Source organism: Dryobates pubescens, chromosome 20, assembly GCF_014839835.1.
Source record: "Dryobates pubescens isolate bDryPub1 chromosome 20, bDryPub1.pri, whole genome shotgun sequence".
NCBI classification, from domain to species: Eukaryota; Metazoa; Chordata; class Aves; order Piciformes; family Picidae; genus Dryobates; species Dryobates pubescens.
The window spans coordinates 14,281,904-14,297,278 of record NC_071631.1 but is presented as its reverse complement, the minus strand read 5'-3'; the positions used below and the strand labels follow the sequence as shown (position 1 = coordinate 14,297,278).

Below are 15,375 nucleotides of genomic sequence, written 5' to 3'. Positions count from 1 at the left end.
CCTCTGTGCTGAGCTGGAGCTCAGCTGTTGGTGTGCTTCAAGTCTCACAAATCACTCCAGACCCAAGCGCTTTTCCCTTCTTGGCCTTTCCCAGACTAGTGGGAAATCCACCTCCAGCAGCAGGCAGAGCAAAGAGCTGCAGGTTCCAGCTCTGTCTCATGGCCAGCTGCACCCTGGGAAGAGGGCAGGGAGGATACAAGGTTCTCCCCAGTAGGGACGTCCCTGCACGCTTTTCCCTTTCAAGTAGAAAGGCACCCAGTGGCCTCCCAAACCCTTCATCACTCCTCTCCAGCACCAATTCCACAGGTGCCCAGCTCTCACACTGCCACCAGCACTGCCAGCTCACCACTGGATGCCTCTGGGATGGGCTCCCACTTGATACTGCTCAGGTTGAGCTGATGTGAGAAGACAAGTGATGAAAGGCCACGGGGCAGGCACCCACTTCTTAGTCACTTACAGCAGCAGCTGCTGCCAGGGAGCTGGTGTAGAGGACGGCAGTGTTCAGGATGCTCCTGCACCCCAGAGAGGTGTGGGGTGACAGCTTTCCACTGCCAGGGCTGCCCGGTGCTGGTTGCCAGCCCTGCATGTGCCTGCCAGCAGCACCGCACTCGCTGGAGCTGCTCGACAGCGGGAAATAGGCACAAATCTTGTTACACACTGGCTAAGCCTCCCTGGGCATGTTTTCTATAAATCTCCTGGAATTTATTATATGATAACTAGCCTGGAAAAGCTAAATTAAATCCACAGCCAAGAAACTGACTTTCAAGTGTGACCTAATTTACTTGCTCAGAGGGGAGGGAGGGAGAGGGGATCCCGGTGCCAGTCGTTCCCGGGATGACCTCCCCATGCAGCTGCACACCCCCTGTCCTCCTCCTCCTCCTCCTCACCGTGACTTTGGGGACAGAGCCACACAGCCTTTCATGTCTGAGCGGATCTCACACTCCCACTCGCTGGAACAAAAGCGCCTCGAGGGCTCCCCTGTCAGATGTTTCTCCATTGCTCATCTTCAAGCTTTCCTTTACCAAGTGCTCTCTTCCCAGGGGTGGGGGTCTGGCAGGTTTGGGGATGATGGGGACAGCCATTGCAGGGGCTCCACATCAGTGCATTTCTCCATGCTCAAGGCTGCTCCCAGTGAGTCCCAGTGAGTCTCATGTGCGCCACCAGAACCTGTGTTGGCAGTTCATGGCCAGCAGTCTTCATGTAAGGCCCCAGTGAGGGAGACGCCTCTCAGGGAGGAAGGTTTAAAGGTAGAGGAGAAAGCAGCAGGGAGATAATCTGGCTGGGGATGAACCTTGGTGACATCATCACAAAGGAACCCACCCCCTGCCCAAGTGCCCAGAGCAGGTCCTGGCAGCAATGACTGTACTGGCCTGGCCAGACCAAGCACATTTCCCCAAAAACAGACACTTCACTGAGTCACCTCTGGGATGACAACCCGACTTCAAACCCTCATGAAGGGAAACAGCTCTGGCCCCAAAACTCATACATGTCCCAGGAGACACTCCCAGCGCTCCTGTGTCGGACAGGCTGCTCGTAACAGGCTGGCTCCAGCACCCCACAGTGTTGTGGGGCAGCCCTGCACAACTCCTCTCCCCACCATCAGCTCAGGGCACAGCCCCACACATCTCCCTTTGCCCAGCCATCCCTGCCCACCCGCTGGGCTCATGTCTGGTGATGGAAGTGGGTTACGGGAGGGGCGGGAGTGCGGCGCGGGCAGCGCAGGCTGGGTTTGTGGTGTGGGCAATGTGGGTAGTGCCGGACCACGGTGCTCTGGCAGACCTGGGGGTGGGCTCGGGGCTGGCATGCGGGCGCGTGCTGTTGTTCTGGAACGGAGTGCACTGGCAGAGCGGCATGTGGGAAGCTTGCATAATAGTGCCAGCCCACACTACGCCTGCTCCTTCCCAGCATGATCAGCCCCTTGCTTTCATGAGCAATAACATCCACCCAAAGTTTTCTAAAAGACCAAAAAAAAAAAAAAAAAAGGAGAGAGAGAAGGAAAAAAAAAAAGCTTCAAGGTGATACACAGAGCTCAGCTGCCTTTGCTGCCTTCAGGCTGATGAATGCCGCTGGGGAAATCCATCTGCAGAGCCTCTTCACAGAGGAGAGGCTTTGCTAATCTCCCACTCGGGATGACCTCTGCCCCAGCCCAGGGACGAGGGTGCTCAAGACCTCGCTCCCTCTTTGATCATTTCCCAGCACGCACTTGGGACCGGGGCAGAGCCGAGGAGCTGACCAGCAGCAGGGACTTAAGAGTTCCCCAGTGCTGGAACCTCTGTGCGGGCTAAGCCAGCTGATGATGCACCCACTCCTGCCTAGGTGTTCTCCTCTGCTCACATCAGCAGGGAGAAGAGCAGTCCAGGTTCTCAGGTCCCCACATCCAGGAGCCACAGCTGGCAGGACATAGGGGAACAGTGCCATGTGGTCTGTCCCAAAGCCATGCCCGGTCCCCAGCCATGGCAAGGAAAAACAAAGCTGTGCCAATACCACCACAGGCCCTCTGAGAGCAGGCTGCACCCTCAGGTCTTGCTGATGCTGAGAAGAAACTGGGACAATGGCTTGTTGGGAGGATAAAGTCAGGCTGCCTTTGCCAGGTTTAAATTTTAACCACTCTTTAAGCTGGTGCAAGCTCCCAGTGCAGGCCAGGTTTTAGTCTGTGTAACCGACAGAGACAGGTTCACAGCAGGCCGAAAGGGAGCGGCTCCGGGGCTGTGCAGCACAGCCTGTGCCAAGAGCGGGGTCCTGGCAGAGGCTGTGCAAGGCTGTGTGTGCTTCACGCTCCTCCTCTCACCGCCTGTGCAGGGGACCACCTTGCACTCGGGGACCTTCGTGCTCCTGCAGCAGGCAGTGGGGGTGCCGGCCAGTTCTGAGCCCCACGGAGCAGTGGGGCAGAATCCCACAAGGACTGAAGCAGCTGTGGTGTCTCCCCACAGTGCTTCCCTTTGCCAGGTCATCTCATAAGAGTCTGGACCTTGGGATATTTCTGCTACTGTGGGTGGGCATGGGGTCTGTACCCAGCATTGGTGCCAAGCACCTGATGAGCTGAACTTCACACTCCTGACTCAGGCATGGCCTGGGGGAAGCAGCTGCTTCACCCTCAACCAAAAAACTCCATGCTTCCCCTGTCTTGTGCTGCTTGGTGGGGGCCACGTACCTGGAGTCCACAAGCAGGAACCTAGTGCTGCAGTGGTAGGCAGGAGCTCACACTCGCGTTGGCCCCTCAGAGCCGTCGGGAAGAGCCGTCAGGGTCTCGCAGCCGCAGCGTCTCAGCCTGAAAGAGAAAGGGAGAGGCTCCAGTCCCGTCCCTGTGTAGGCACCGCTGCTAATAACGGAGGAGGACAGCGCAGAGCTCAGTGGCTCTGAATACCACGACTTCCAGGGGCTCGCACAGCGATGTCCTGCTCTTTTAACAGCACGGAAATCTCACGGCTGGGGAGAAGCTCTGGAGGGTGGCCTGGCTGCCCAACACACAGGCAGTCCAGCAGGCAGGACCCTGCCCACCAGCAAAGCCCCGAGGGAAGGGGAAGTGTGCGCAGGTCTGGGGAATGGGGCTTGGCTGCAAAGGGTGCAGAGCAGGTCCCCAGCAAGAACACACCCCAGTCTCTGCAGTGACACGGGATGCTGAGGCTGGTCCTGCCTCCCCAGCACAAGCCCTGGCCTCAGCTAAGAACAGAGGAGGGAGACAAGGACAGGCAAAAGCTTCCTAGAAGAAAACAATCCCCCCTGACCCATTCCTCCTCAAAAGCTCCTCAGAGGCAGCCCGCAGTCCCATGTCACTCTCAGCGATCTGGTTTCGTTTTCCCAGACCCAGGTTGAACAGGAGATAATTTAACAGCTTGTACCCCATTGTAATGGGACTTTTTTCCCTGCTCCTGTTCAGGGCAGCCCATCCATCACGGCACCGAGCGGTGACGTCCACCCTGCGACCTCGGCCCGGCAGCCTCCCCCCCCCCGCCCGCCGTGAGTTACGACTCCTGCACCGTGCGGCGGGACGGGCTCAGCGCGCCGGCTCCGCGCTGGGAGCCGAGATTTATCCCCTCGGCAGAATAGGGGGCAGAGGCCGGGAGATAAGTCACAGCAAAGCTGCAGGAGCGTCTCTCAAGGTCCTCCAAGGTTGGCTCATTAAAAAGCAAGGAGAAGAGGAAAGGGGGGCGGGGGCTAGGAAATGCCCGCAGTGGTGTGGCTCACAAACCACTCTCCTGCCTTCAAATCAGCCAAACCCAAGAAAGAAGTGGAAAGGGAACTGGGAGCCCCTAGGCTGGTTCTGCAACAGGGGAGGCTGATGGCCAGGGCTGTGTGAAGCCACCAGCATCCCTTAAACACAGCAGCCTCATAAAGCAAGCATCACAGTGTCCAGACCAGTATGCCACCTCCCAGCAGTGTGCCAGCATGGAAGCCCTGGGGAAGGTGCAGGAGAGCCAGCAAGAAGCCAAACAGCAACCCACGTTAGCTATCAGATGCTGACCAGGGAAAGATGTGGAGGAAGATGAACAGAAGAATCCCAAGCAGGGCACTCTGCTGCTCCCCATCCTCCTGGGGCTGGAGACAGCCCAGGCTGCCAGGTGAGCATGCTCCAGTGCCCTTCTCCATGAGACACCTGCAGTCATTCAGCTGTGGGGTGCAGATTTTGGACTATGCTGTGAAACCCAGGCACACCAAGCATGCTGCTAGGAGTAGGTACCATGTCTGTGATGGGAACCCATCACTGCTTTTGAGAAGAGACCACAGAAAACCACCATAGAAATGGTGAATGGCACAGGAACTCCCTAGCCTCCCCAAACTTCTTGGAATTCCCCTTCTGCTTCATTAGTCCAGCTCATCAAGCTCTTCTCCTGATGAGCACACAGAGCTTGAGCAGAGCTCAGCACATCTTCATGCTCCCCAGCCCCAGTCTGTCACAGCTGGGTCCCCTTACCCCACCTTTGCTCTCCTCTCTGATCACATCATCACAGCCCTGCCTCCCTCTGCCTTGGAGGTGGGAAAGAAGGTTAGGAGGAGGAGGTGAGAAAAGAGTCAAGTTATTTGGTGTTAGTAGGAACCATACCTGAGTTGGGAGTTCAGAGACGATTCAGCTGTCCCAGTTCCTGAGGGGATTTTAGTCACGCACACATCTCCCCTCTACTCACTGCTGACACAGCCCCACCCCTGCTCACCTCCTGCTCCTGACATGCTCTGCCAAGCAGCCAGAAAATCATAGAATCATGGAATCATTTTGCTTGGAAAAATGGCCAACCATTAAAGCAACACTACCGGGCCACCACTAAACCATGTCCCTCATCACCACACCTATATGACTTTTCAATCCTTCCTGGGATGGGGACTCCACCACTGTCCTGGGCAGCCCGTTTCAATCTTTGACAACCCTTTTGGGGAAGGAATTGATCCTCCTGTCCAATCTAAACCTCTTCTGGCACAATTTGAGGCCATTTTTTCTTGTCCTTTTGCTCTCTGCTTGCAAGAAGAGCAAGACCCACACATTGCTACAACCTCCTTTCAGGCAGTTGTAGAAAGCAAGAACGTCTCCCCTCAGCCTCCTGCTCTCCAGTTTAAACCCCAGTTCCCTCAGCCACTTATTAGAAGACTTGTGCTCTAGACCCTTCACCAGCTTTGGAGCAGACAGAAAGAAACTCCCCAGAAGAGAAGGGGCAGCTAGTATGGGCACCCTGTATCCCCTGGGATAGGCAGCTGGAGTGCCTGGTTTCTCTTGACAACCTGGGCCAAAGCAGATCTTTGAGGCACAAGTTTGTTTTAAGCCTAAAAGAAAGAAAAGAAGGATCATGCCCTCCGAGTTCCTGCACCACACCAGGCAAAACTTCCTCCCACAATCCCTAAGGTGGCAGCCCAGCTTTGCTCCCAGGTCACTTCCCCCAGGTTTCAGCAACAAAGAGCCCTCTTACCTAAGTTCAGCCTGGCACTGGGCAGCCCTGGTGGCAGCAGTCCTGGGTTTCCTCCCTGCCACATTATTTCTAACACAAATTCATTTAGCTCCAGCTCTGTGGGGTTTACCCTAGACCAAACCATCCCCATGCAGATACAGCGAGTGAAGGACACGATAGACACAGGGAAGACTCAACAGCAGCCCTAAACCAAGCTGAACACAGGCATTTATTTTTTTTCAGCATCTTCTATTTGCAAGAGCAAACCCACGTGCAGGGGGACAGGGCTGGCACGTTCCCCACCAGCAGTGTGGGGCAGAGAGGGGTCTGGCAGCATCCCTACTCCTGGCACGTCCCCCCCAAGGAAAGCAGTGCAGCCCCAGGAGGGGTGTGGAAACAGATTGCCATCCCCACGGGGCATCTCCCCAGGAGCCAGCGGGCTTTTACTACACAATAAAACACAGCGATTAGATCTACAAGCCAGCCCTGGGAAGGCTGAGAGGTTTTATCAAAGCCAGCAGCACCCCAGGGAGGAGACAGAAAAAGAAGGGCAGCTGCCCGCAGCATCTGCAATCCCAGAGCCAGTGGCTGCGGCTGCTGGAGGTGAGCAGCATCGGGGCTGTTCCTGCTCATTTTAGGCTGAGTCCCAGCCGCTACCCCACGCTGGGGATGCTCCCTGGTGGATGCTTGGCTGTTGGGTGTGTGGTGGCAATAGGGTGGTGGAGAGATGCCCCTCAATGGAGCAGTGCTGAAGGGGACAGCCCGGGATGGGAGGAAGGAAGGTGAATGTCCGAAGCTACTTGTCCCTTGGCTACAGAGGTGGTGGGAAGTGGGGTCTCTTCCAGCAGAAAACGCAGTGAAGCAGCACTGGGAGCCTGTGCAGCCTGAGATACAGCTCCAGCTGCAGCCCGGATCAGGAGCTATTTCCCACTTATCAGTGCCGAGCCTGATATCTGTGCAGCAGAACACGGCGCTGGGTAATAGGATTTTGATGCTGAACAGAAGATGTTTTTTCCCCGGGTCTCACTTACGTCACACCTGGAGGTATCCATGGCCATAGAGGTGACACAGAGGAAGGCTAAAGAGTTTCAACTCTTGCACTGAGGGAGCAGCTTCTTCTTTAGCTGCAAAACAGCAGAATTTAAGCAATCTAATATTAGCTGCCTGCTCCATGCCCCTGCTCCAGCACAGAGAGAGGTGGGAGGAGAACACATTCCTGCTGCAGCATCCCCTTAGCACCAAACCCCACCACAGGATCCTGATTGCAAACCTCATAGGAGCAGACAGAGCCCTCCAGGGAGGTGCTGGGGGTGGGGGGACCCAGCACCCCGCGGGCATCACCAGCTCCTAGCATTCCCACTGTCAGCTGCATCCCAAGCCACAGGGACCACCCACACACCACAGCAGCAGCAGCACGGAGCCAGGCTTGGGTGGCAGAGCTGTGCTCACAGCTGCCTCAGGGAAAGGGGAGGAAGGTTTGTCACCTCCCTGCTACCCTCCTCCTCGTCTGAGTGAGAGGAAGGTCCCACACACCCCCACTGCTGGAGCTGGGAAAGTCTCTGCCTGCCACAGACAGAACCAAAGGGATGGGAACCACCTCCACCCGGCGCGGGTGACATCTCCCCTGTGGGAACGCTGCCGGCGCGGCGCCGGGGCTGTCACCACCGCCCACGGCACAGAGTGGACAGACAACGGGTACCTGCAGAAAAGCACTAGGCTGAGAACTCCCAGGCAATGGCAGGGAGAGGAAAGTCCAGCCAAGACCAGGCCATCAGGCAGTGCACCACAGCTGGGCTCCAGCCAGCTCCACTGGAGTCCATCCACTGATGGGGTCTGTCCTGCTTGTGCAGTGCACCCTCACCACGGGGTGCACCATGGCACTCAAGCAGCTCTAACCAGGCTGAGAGAGGGCATGGACTGAGCGAGCCAGAAGGAAAACTCTCATTAGGAGCAAAGTGAGGAGGCAACTCGAGAGCAGGACATGTCCCTGCTCAAAGTATTTGCATTTTCCTTGCCCAGCTCCAGAGAACAGGGAGTTATTGCAGCCTTGTTGGACAGCCTCACCGTGCCAAAGGTGCATTGCTGCTAGATAAAAGAGCCAGGGAAGAAGGGAAAGGCAGGCAATGAATGGAAGGAGAAACCATCTGGAACAAAAGGACAAGAGAACATTCCCGGAAAGTGCCACAGGAGGGGACAGAAAGGATCCATCAGCCACCCCTGGCCCCCTCCTTGCCAGCCTGTAGGGCATGACCTCCCCAGGCTTCACAGCCCCACAGTCCTCCTGCTATTTTAAAGTTTTATGTTTTATAGTTGAGGACTTCATCCTTTACCTTTTTACTTGTCCCCTGTTGTTCTAAGGCAGCACAGTGGCTATGAGCATCCAGAGTTGAGGCAGGGCTGTGGGTGCTGGCTCCACTGTGGTGGCCCTGGCAAGTCTGGAGGCTGGGGCATGGCACCCATCAAGCCCAAGACCTGCTCTGCAGATGCATTCTGCCACTCTGGCATGGGCAAGTGATGACAGTCCCCAGAGTCAAGGGTCCCAGATCACCACAGCAAGTGGCCCCAGCACTGATAGTGATGACCAGCAGCTCGCCCACACCAAGAGAAGTGGGTGCCCATGCCAGCCCTGCTCCAGTTCACCCAGGTAGCATCCTGGCACCATGAAGAGGGAACACAGCACTGGGCAGGTGAGGCAAAACACTGGTAGAGCCAAGCCACTGTGGATCCTGTTCTACATGACCATGCTTGGGCATCACATGCCTGTGAGTGAGGGCAACGCCAGCACAGGCAGCACTGTGTGGGGGACAGGGATGCCAGGACAGGGTGCAGCAGGGAATGGGGATGCCAGGATGAGGTGCTGTGAGGGACGGGAATGCCAGGATGAGTTGATGCGGGGGACAGGGTTGCCAGGATGAGGTGCTGAGGGGGACAGGGATGCCAGGACGAGGTGCTGTGGGGGGTAGGAATGCCAGGACGAGGTGCTACAAGGAACAGAAATGCCAGGCTGAGGTGCTGTGTGGGCTGGGGATGCCAGAATGAGGTGCTGCGGGGGCTGGGGATGCCAGGACGAGGTGCTGCGGGGGCCGGGGATGCCAGGACGAGGTGCTGCGGGGGCCGGGGATGCCAGGACGGTGGCTGCAGCCTGTTTTTCTGCACAAGTGCATTAAGCATTCTGCACAGCACTTTTGCTGTAAATCACTTCCTATTCAGGCTCACTGCTGAGGGTCTCTGAAGGTCGATTTTCCATGGTTATGACAACAAAAACTAAAATTGGGTCAAACCTGAAAGGTATTATCTTCCTCCAAGCTGCTAAATGCACAATAGTAATGAGGTTGGTTAAGCAATTCACCCACAGACTGCATTATTTGCTCTGAAGATGTATTAACCAGTTAAATGAGCGTGATAAGGCAGCTCTGCTTATTTCTCCCACCAGCTGCACAGAAGATCTGAGGTTCTGGGTCTCCGTATCCTGGTTAATAACCAAGACCGCAGGCACACCAACAAAGGCGGCCAGCACCGCGCTGCTCCGGGCCAGGCTCTGCCCAGCTTGACCTCTGGGAACACAAAAGGAACTTTAAAGGCATCCAGCAGCGCAGAGACATTTGGAAAAATAATTATACTTCCTCCCTCCCCTTTCTCTTTCTTCAATGCTCTCCCTCATCCAACCTCCTGATGAAGGAGCATGACCCTGCTGGCTGCCCCGGCAGAAGCCCCATTCCAGGACGGGGCTTATCCTGCTCAGTGGCCACTCCTGCTGCTGCTGGGGTGTGGGACTGGGGGGGGGGGTCAAAAATCCACACAAGCCATCTGTCCACCCACCTCAGGGTGCTGCTCCTCACATATGTCAGAGGGCACCTCATGGATGGTACCTGATGGATGCTGGAAGCTGCCTGTGCCCAGGCCAGAGTTCTCCATAGCCACTGTGGTCTAAGGGATATAAGGGGATAAGGGGCAGCCAGGCAGGGACTGGCCAGGAAACCCACTTCATAGCCTCCACCCTAATGGGGCAGTGGTAGCTGTTGTGGGACACAAAGAACGTTTGTTTTTGTGGGACTTCTGCTGTTTTTCCTAAAACAAACACCCATTAATGTAAATACAACTGATGTAAACAAGCACGACCCTAAAACCCATGTGCAGCTGTATGCAACAGAGGAAAAGGAGGGAGGGAGGAGAGAGGGAAACACTTTAATTAATCCTTAAAACAAATGAGATGGAAAAACTCAAACTGCACAGAAAGCATCTGGTGCTGCTGCATAAAGGGACTGCCCAGGGCACAGGGGCACACTCTGTAATGTAACATTGCTGGTGCCACCAGATCCCACCCTGGACAACTCACAGCACCAGCTGTGCCACATCCATGCCACCAAGGGAAGGAAGACTGCGGTAGTGCCAGTCCCAAAACCTCGGTCTGGGCCATCACAGTCCTGCCTGCCCAGCCACCAGCTCTCTGGCTCAGCTCTGCTCCAGTGGAAAGCTGACAGGACAATGTCTCATTCTCCTGTTCATCCCCAGCTCCCCTGGAGCAGGGTACTCACAGCCCATGGCCCCATGGTGACTGCCCAGTGCAATTCTGAGGAGTTTGCACAAGGTGCTTAGCAGAGCTCAGGCTCTCCTAGGCTGTGGGAGCCACATCCTTCATGACCTGCCCACGGCTGCTTGGCTCCATTCCCAGCACAGGGAGGGTTTTTGGGGCACTGAGGGGGCATGTCCTCAAGACTTCTGGAGATGACCTGCCCCATCAGAGGATGGGAGACCAAGGAAGGTGGCAGGAGGGGTCCATCACCCACAAGAGAGACCCCAGTCCCCAGCCAGGAAGCAGGCAGGGGAAGCGGGGAGAAAGCCTCGGTGTGTCTCTCCCGGTGATCCAGCTGGTGCTGTGCCAGGAGGAAGTAGCTGCATGGAGAAGTGCCAGCGCTTTCTAGCACAGAAGGATAGAGGTACCCTGAAGTGGGATCCTCGTCAACAGAAGCTCTATAACCAACACTACAACCCCGCAGCCACCTCTCCTGTGACTGAAAAATGGCTGTGAAATGGTACCTGAGGAGCAAGGTGGAGAACAGACCATGGAGCAGATCCAAGGAGCTCCAAGAAGGGAGGAAAAGAGCTGTGCTATGAGGCTGGCAGGGGTCAATCAGAGAGGGATGAGCGTATTTCCACAGCATAAGAGCACAGCTGTGGTAAGGAGTTCTTCCCAATATGCAGCTCATTGGAGCAGCTACTAGAAGCCAAAGTTGGACTAAACCGGAAAGACAGCTCTGGCGCTCCTGCCCTTGTAAGGTCTGCAGCTCCAAACTGCACATGGGATCTTCTGCTGAGAACAGAGAGCAGTGAGATGGAGCCAAGGGCTGGGACCATTCCCAGTTCCAGCAGCCTGTCCATCCACAGAGCTGTGCCTACATCCCGGCCCTCCCTGCACATACGCTTCGGACTCGCAGGGTGACGCTCAGCTACCCAAGGGTGTGCTCATCAGATCTGTCCCACTGCTCCTGTCATCCCTGGATCTTAACCCTCCTCCCTTGCCATTGCCCTATTTTAAAGAACCTGCCCCATGATCGGCTTCTGGAAAATCCACGAGGAAAGGTGTCAGAGAATTGGGAAATCCCTCATTCTAGCTCAAGGTTATCTCCTGGCCCACAGGATGGTCACCCCACTCAGCCCTGGCATTGCTGGCTGCTCCAGCCATGCTTGTGCTCCATCCCAGGCCTGCGGTGGCCCAGGACAGGGCTGCAGTCCGGCTGCTCCAAGACAGAAAGATCCTGAGGGATCATCCCCGATCCTGAACCTGGAGAACAAACACACAGTGCAAGTCCTACTGGAGCAATGATGAACACCAGCAGTGCTGCTCCAAGAGCTACAGCAGCTTCCCAGGTTCACCTGCCAGCTATGACCCCAAAGCAGCACTGATCAGCTGCACCAGTGAAATGTTAAAGTGCCCCTGGCCCCAGTGCCCACCTCTGCCATAGCACTGGAAGGTTGGCCTGCCTGGCACAGGGCTTTGCTCTGCTCTGGAAGCACCATCCCCTTTTCCTTACCTTGGCATGGTGTTCATGCTGCCAAGGCTCCATGGTGGCAAAGCATCCAGGACTGGGGGTGTCCCAGTATCCCCTACTATCCACCTAAGTGCCAGTGCCATGCAGAGCTCCTCAGCTCAGCATCCCCCAGCACCCTCCCAAGCAGCAGTGTCTTGCAGAACTTCACAGCTCACCAGCCCTCCCAGCCACCACGTGGGTGTGCAGCTCCCAGAGCTCCTTTGGAGCCAGCTGCTGCAGCACACCAGCCCTCCCTGCTGCCCTTTCCAACGCCGCCAGCAATGGGAGGGAGTTAGAAATGCCAGGAGAAGCATTCCTCATTCGAGGAGCTGGATCATCTGAAGACTGGCAATAGCCCAGAGCCCGGCAAGACAAGCCCCTGATTTATGAGCAGCATGGATGAAGAGACAGAAGAGCTTTAGTGAACCTGGTTAAGACCCAATGGAAAAGAAACAGTGCAAGATCTGAGTGATCTGCAACTTCACCTCTCCATGAGGAAAATAAAAACTATGCCAAAAAAAAGGAGCTTAACAGCCCCAGGGACCAGGAGGAGGGGGTTGCAATGGGACTGGGCACCCAAGGGCACCAGGACACACACCAGAACATGGCAGCCTATTCAGGGAGTGGAGACCAAGCAAATGCTGGGACAGCAAAGCATCACTGCTGGAGCACCCCACACTGCCTGCAGCACTGATCCAGCCTTCTCCCCTCTGCCTCCTCCTCCTCCTCCTCCTCCTCCAGGGCTTCTTCCTCTCCTTCCCCTCTTTGTCATTCCTCTCAGCTCACGCCTCTTCTCTGCTCTCCTTCAGCTGCTCGCAGCAATAATCCAGGGCACTGCCGCCCCGGCAGATTGCTCGGTGCTGCTCCCCGGCTGCTGCTGACCGGGGTTTTAATGACTCCCCTGGCTGCAGCAGAGGCTGAGCCCCACCTCCACTGCTGCCAGCAAGGCTCTCCCCAGCATCCTTCCTCTGCAGAACCCTTGCACCTAACAAGGCCTTGGCATGCTGCAGGGATGAGCAAGGAGCATCCTGCAGATCCTCCGTCGAGGATCTGCTCTCACCTCACACCCAGGCTCCTGGCTGCCCCAGGACCTACGTCATCCTCTCCAAAGCCCTGGCATCACTGGCTACTCAGGGCAAGTAGCACAGCCAAGGGCAAAAATGCAGCAGAGCCAGAGGGCCACTGGCTGACAACACACCACACATCCCTCAGGGATAGGGAAGGGACAACTGCGGCTCAGCGTCAGTCAGAAGGACACTTCTCAAGGCATCACAGCACAGGGCTCTGCAGAGGGATGTGAGGGGAGCAGGGCTCTGCCTGCCCAGGGGATGGGCAGCACCCTGGCCTGTGGCTGCCTGCATGCTGGCATCTGTCAGCTCTCAGCACAGGTGTGAGCACCCTGCTGAAGGTTAGGGCTACCAGCAAGTGCAGCACAAGGCTGTAGTGTGGGATGGAAAGCAAGGATCTCAGATCTCCTCTCCAACAGCAAGTCTGGGTATCACTCAGGAGGATCTCAGGAAGCAAAATGCCAGACTCTGTCCCAGAGCTGCCGGTGGCCAGCCAGGCAGAAAAACACTGCTGTCCAGCTTTGGATTCTCCAGTGCAGGGGAACTGATGTCCTGAAGCAAGCCTAGCAGCAGGCCATGGAGATGGTCAGAGTATGGAGCACAGGACAGATGCAGAGACACATGGAGTGCTCAGCCTGGGGAAAGGGAGGGTCAGGGACACTGCAGGACATTACAGGAAGGCCAGAGCCAGGGCAGCAGCAGAGAGGACAGTGGATCTCTATTTGCTATATCTTATTTCCTCCCCAAATCTTGCCATACACACCAGCAAAGAGGTTGCAGAGGCAAGCAGCAGTCCCAGCAGCCACAGTCACACAGAACTGCTAGCCAGTGCAGGCAGCTGGCCCCATGAATGGCACCACCACAGCCTGATGCCTGCCTTGGCTGCAGAGAAGAAAAGCAGATGAGGCAGGGTACAGAGGTTACCCCCAATAGCTCCCGGCCCAGCCTGACCCCTCGCTGCCAGGCACATCACTTGCTGCCAGGCTGCAGGTCCCTGCGTCCCGTCCTTTAATTAACATTCCACATGTAAAGTTGGGATTGTAATTACTGCAACTGATTAACAGGCCGAAGGTAGCCTGTCTCGGAGGGAGCAGATTAACAGAGGCTCTCTCGAGCTCCTGCTCTCACCTCGGCACTGTCAGTGCATTTTAAGCAGGGGCCCAATGCCCCCACAGTCAGTGATTAATGGCAAGCTGGGTAAGGAGGACATGCGGTGGCTCTGTCCCCGTTGCTCTTCTCACACTCCCACTGGGAGATCCCAGTAGCCCAACTGTCTCACCACGGTCCAGCAGCCAGTGGCTGTTGGAGGGGAGGATGCTAGATGCTGGGCTGTGGTTCCCAGAGCTTCCCCTCCCTGCTGCCAGCACAGCCCCTGCCCAGGCACCAGCACTGGGCAGGGGAAGTAGGACATATTTCCCAGGAAGCCAAGGACCCTGCACACAGGGAGGAGAGCACCAGCTCAGACCAGAGCAGAGAGGAGACCCCTGGAGAGCAGCTCCCCAGCACAAAAGGCAGCAGCACATGGGCAGGCCACGATGCTGCCAGATCCTGCCTGCTCTCATATGCAGTGGTCACGGGGTCATTCCTCAGGGATCTGGCTCTAATCTGGCCAAGGCAGGATGCCCGAGGCTCAGCCATGCCAGGAGAGCCCTTGGTGCAGGCAGCTTACACCTTCCCCACAAAACGCTCCCCTTACCAAGCTACTCTACAAAATTAAGCAGCCAGAATAAATTCTCCTCACCATTTCTGCCCAACCTCTGTTACATAAGGCATGTACTGAAAAAAAGAATGCAGCTTTAAGGAAGTAAAATTGTCCCCAAATTAGGGATGAACTGGCAAAGATGTTTTGTCTGAAAACATGGGGCTTGCTACCTGTCAGCCCAGAATGCAAGTTGCCAGCCTGCTGCCACCCAGGAGTCTGCAGAGACATGAGGCCAGAGTGTCCCTTGGGAGCATACTTCTCCCATCCCATCCCATCCCATCCCATCCCATCCCATCCCATCCCATCCCATCCCATCCCATCCCATCCCATCCCCTCTCAGCCTGAGGCAGTGGGAAGGGAGCCCAGCCCTGCCCCACAGCAGCTCTGCACTGCACAGTACAACTCCTCACCTCCCTTCTGGTTCCTCCTCCAGCTCTGACCATGCTGGTTACAACCAAATCCTGCCCTAGGTCTGCCCCAGCCACCTCCATGGCCAGGCAGAGCCTGGCCAGCACCAGGAACATGCACCCTTCCCCTGCAGGACCTGCTGCTGACCCCCAATCCCAAGCCAAGAAGCTCCTTGGCCAGGAATCCACACTTTTGGGATGTGAAAACTCCTGAGATGCCACATCCCCTGCTCACCTCTTCCCATCTCTCCCACAGCCTCGGACCCTGTGCTGCTCACCCCCGACCAACCCGGGGTG

At 56.5% G+C, this 15,375-nt stretch overlaps 1 protein-coding gene across 6 annotated transcripts in view; it reads right to left on the bottom strand.

Annotated features, from left to right (window-relative positions):
- The window catches only part of RBFOX3 (RNA binding fox-1 homolog 3), a 189,503-nt gene that overhangs the window by 97,633 nt on the left and 76,495 nt on the right, over positions 1–15,375 (bottom strand). For all 6 annotated transcript variants that reach the window (XM_054170633.1, XM_054170636.1, XM_054170637.1 and 3 more), the window contains exon 2: positions 3,152–3,268. The gene's annotated coding sequence lies outside the window, so the exon portion shown is untranslated. The remainder of the gene's footprint in view (positions 1–3,151; positions 3,269–15,375) is intronic.